We start from the raw sequence: 4,597 nt of genomic DNA, 5'->3' as shown, positions 1-4,597 counted from the left end.
TCAATTCCGGTCAAGGGCATGTACCTTGGTTGCAGGCACATCCCCAGCAGGGGGTGTGCAGGAGGCAGCTGATTGATGTTTCTCTCTCATCGATGCTTCTCTCTCGTCGATGTTTCTAACTCTCTATCCCTCTCCCTTCCTCTCTGTAAAAAAAAAAATCAATAAAATATATTTTTTAAAAAACCAACATGAGGTATCCTTTTACCTTTTCTGATAGGCTACTTCAAGGAGTGTTTTAAACATATGCTACCAGAGCGATCCAAGTATGGGCGAATCTTGCCTTGATGCTTAGTCTTTTTCAAGGCTTTCATTTGACACATTGTTCCTGTTAGAGATCAAGAAGGGTAGAGAAGGTAGTACAGGTAAGATTCCACCAGTACAGTATTAAGGAATTATTGTGAAGTGTTGTAGGTTTGATAATGAATTTGTTATTTTTAAAGAGCCACGTAATGAAATATTTACAGATAAAGTGACATATCTGTGATTTGTTTCAAAGGAATCAAGTGGAAGTATTAGATGAAACAAGATTAGCCACATGTTGATAGTGGTTGTACCTGGGTGGTGGGTATTAATCTGTCCTTTTTGATATGCTTGAAGTTTTCATAATGGTAATGCAGGTATGACCTGTCCGGACTGCAGCACAGCTGTTATGCTGAAGCCAACATGATCGTTTGGGAGGCTGGCGATGAGCGCCTGTCCCTTACTCCTCTTAGTGCTTTGCCGTTATTTACAGCATCTCAGGTTCACCACTCCATTCCACCCGCATACTCTGCCCAGCTCCCGCCCCACCACCTAAGCTCAGAAGAGAGAATGAAGTATTCTCAAAGCAGTGTATATTTGAGTCACACAAATCTTTGCTCTGGACTATCTGGCTTCTCAGGCAGGAGGCACTTAAGGAAGCTGAGCTAGTTGCAGTGAGGCTGGGATTCTGCGAGCCTGGAGCAGCAGGGCAGTGTGGAGCCGCTGAGGCTGCATTTCTGACACATGCTAATGAGCGTCGCCCAGGGATGTAAACACAGCACTTCAAGCTAAATTCTGGTGGAATTGAAACCTCTGTTTAACCATCTCCCTAGACAGCTTCTGACTGGACACGGAATGCCGAAATAAAAGGGGCATTTCCCACTTCTAACAGCTTCATAACGCCAGTTTTTAAAAAGCTGCCATCTATACCCAGCCTCCATGTGGGCATCCCCAAAGGAGAAAAAGCAAATGTGTTTTCTGAATACCCAATTTCAAGCTTCTCAATTCATCTCCATAATCTCCCCTAGTCTGGCTGGGAAGTAAGCTGTCATGTAGGGACCCTCGAGAGCTGTGCTGGGAGTCAGGAGGATTCATTAGGCTGACACTGACAGCTGATCTAGTCAGACTAACTTCAGGCTGTTCCTAATCAAGGACCGCCAGTCCCTGAGGCGGTTGTGATCATTGCTTACTTGCAAAATTAGGTCTTTAGCGGGTAAAGAGGCTTTGGGTGTGCACAGTTAGTTATGTGGTCAGAGCCAAGGAGGCCAAGGACAGGGATGAGTTAACTCCTCTGTTCCCTGAGACCAGCCACTAAACTTGAAAGCACATTCCAGTCATTCAAAACAGAGCTCATTACCCCAAATGATGGACTCTTGCCCAATGACTCCATCCAAAGCAGCTCTTCCTGTCTCAAATAGGGCTTCCAGCCAGGCAGCCAGTAAGGTTGTATTGCCTCCCTCTTTTGGTCAGCAAGTCTTGCTTTTACTTTTGTCTTCCTGCCTTCATTCATTCATTTCCACAAATACCTACAGATCACTTTGTTATGTGCCAGGCACAATTTTAACCTCTGCGGCTGCAACGGTGAATAAGACAGTCCCACATGATCCCTGCCTTCAGTTCCTATATGCTCTCCTGTTGGGCCCTCATCACCATTCCCAGTGCCTAAGCTCAGGCCCTGACCAGTTAATTCTCACCTGAATTACTGCAATAGTTTCCTAATTGACTTGGCTGCCTCTGGATCCATTAGCTGGTTGTCATTCTCTTGTTAAAAATGACGGAAACCCACCTTGAATTAGCTAAGGCAAATTGACTCCTATAACCAAACTATAGGAATGCCCAGAGCACGGGTTAAACCAGGGACAAATGGAATCCCAAAGTGTGGGCAGTCAGGAAAGCCTACCATTTCTGGTCTCTGCTTCCCTTTAAGCCAGTGGTTCTCAACCTTGGCTGAACATTAGAATCACCTGGAATCTTTTTAAAATCCTGATTTCTGGGCCTCATCCTCCGGAAATTCTGTTTCTTTGTTATGGGGTGAGGCCACAACATTAGTAACAAAGAAACAGAATTTCCGGAGGATGAGGCCCAGAAATCAGGATTTTAAAAAGATTCCCAGGTGATTCTAATGTGCAGCCAAGGTTGAGAACCACTGCTTTAAGTGTTGGCTTCATTCTTCCCAGGGACCAGCTTCTTCCACTTAGTGAGAAACAAGCTTCCCCATTTTAGAGAGATGCCTTCCCTCTAGCAGAGCTCACAAATCCTGGAAGAAGTGCCCTTGTGTTTTCCCATCCCTTCAGAACACATGCTTCTCAGGGCCAGGGACCTTGTATGTATTGCCTACTGCTATATCCCCTGTGCCTAGAGCACTGCTTGGTATGTAGGAGGAGATGAATATTTATTGCATTGGTTCATTCAGTCAGTTAGCAGTTTTTTAATGTCTTCATGTGGCAGACCCAATGCCAGGTACCCAGATAAAATGGACACTGAGAATCCCAATGCAGGCAGCTTCATGGGCCTGCAATCCATGCAGTTGTACAGGGCCCTGTACTATCATCATTTTTTAAATTCTTAATAGTTTATGAATTAGGTGACCCATAATTTCATCTTGTACCAAACCCCACAAAGTACATAGCCAACCCTATCCTGACAATAACTCCAGAAACCTCCTTAGCACATTCAGATTTGAAAACAGTTTATGGACAAGTCAGTAGCCCTTGTTCATTACTGTTAATAATTTAACACACTGCCTTATATATATATTAAAGCTATGTAAAGAGTAAGTGGTTTACAGAGATAGTATAGTTTAGAAATATAATTCTGGGACAGGCCCTCCGCAGTCCCCAGATCTGTCTCTTCAGTGTTTGGACAGAACAGATGCTGGGACACTCCTTCTTCTAGCCTCCTTCCGCCCTCCAACCTCTTTCCAGTCACTGTGGTCAGAACCAGCTCAGCCATCCTTGGCCTCCAATATCAGCCAACACCATTTTTTGAGTTCAACTCCTTATTGCTGACCAACCATGAGCTCCCAAATTCATCAGAATTATTCCACTGACGTGGAGGCTGCCATCAACCGCCTGGTCAACCTGCACCTGCGGGCCTCCGACACCTACCTCTCTCTGGGCCAAGGGTCCTGAGCCTCTTCTTGAAGATGCAAAACCAGTGCGGCCACCACACCCTCTTCTAGGCCGTGCTGAAGCCTTCCCAAGGTGAGCAGGGTAAGACCCAGGACACCAGGGAAGCCTCCGTGGTCACGGGGAGGAACCTGACCAGGCCCTTTTAGAGCTGCAGGCCCTCCTCTCAGTGACTTCCTGGAGAACCACTTCCTGGGTGAGGAGGTGAAACTCATCAAGAAGATGGGTGACACCTGACTCACCTCCACAGGATGGCCGGCCCCAGGCTGGGCTGGGCCAGTATCCCTTGGAAAGGATGATTAGCAGCCTTTGGAGCCCAGAGGCCTTTGAGGGGCCCCTCTGCATCCCCCTGGTGTCTGCCTGAGCGCCTCCCCAAAACCACTAGGCAGCCTTTTAATCACCCTGGAGGGCTCTCCCATGCCTTGGACCAAATGGAAACAATATAGCTTTTTGTAGAAAAAAAAATAAAAAGAATGTAATTCCAGGAGCCACAGAGTTAGCTTCAGAATTAATCAAAGTAATACTGTACTTAAAACACTTAGGTCAGCCCTGACCGGTTTGGCTCAGTGGATAGAGCATCAGCCTGTGGATTCAAGGGTCCCAGGTTCGATTCCGGTCAAGGGCATGTACCTTGGTTGTGGGCACATCTCCGGTGGGGAGTGTGCAGGAGGCAGCTGATCGATGTTTCTCTCTCATTGATGTTTCTAACTCTCTATCCCTCTCCCTTCCTCTCTGTAAAAAATCAATAAAATATATTAAAGAAAACACACAAAAACCACTTAGGTCAGGTTCTGGGTGTGCCCAGCTACTTCCTTCGCTGCTCTCCCTTCTTTGGCTCCTTTCACTCTCCTGTAGACACTCCTGGGGTGGAAAATCTGCGTCAACGTTAGTGGCTGCTGAGAAGAATATTGAGAAAAACCAAGGAACTATAGCCTTCAGGGAAGCAATAATATTTTACTTAAAAATTGCTTGAGATGAAGACTTTGTAGATGATTGCAATTTGTATGCAAATAAACTATATCCTGAGCAGAGACATGGCCCTGGGCGAAAACTTCAGGAAGACCAGGGCTTGGACCTCAGAAAAGCCTTCATCAGTTTCTCTTTGCTGCCAGTTCAAACTAAAACCATAGACAATCCCAGTGCTGCAGTTTTCACTGCCTTAGCCTAAATTCAACGAATTCATTAGTATGTAAGCAGTTTTCTCACATGGTAGATGCATCCCCGCCTGT

General features: G+C 46.0%; 1 pseudogene; it reads left to right on the top strand.

Moving 5' to 3' along the window:
- Positions 1-2,376: 2,376 nt before the first annotated feature.
- LOC118657210 overlaps positions 2,377-4,597 on the top strand; it is a 52,667-nt pseudogene continuing 50,446 nt past the window's right edge.

This window comes from Myotis myotis, unplaced genomic scaffold, assembly GCF_014108235.1.
Source record: "Myotis myotis isolate mMyoMyo1 unplaced genomic scaffold, mMyoMyo1.p scaffold_m19_p_1, whole genome shotgun sequence".
Classification (NCBI taxonomy): domain Eukaryota; kingdom Metazoa; phylum Chordata; class Mammalia; order Chiroptera; family Vespertilionidae; genus Myotis; species Myotis myotis.
Note: the sequence above shows the minus strand (reverse complement) of the source record. Positions and strands in the feature narration are given on the sequence as shown.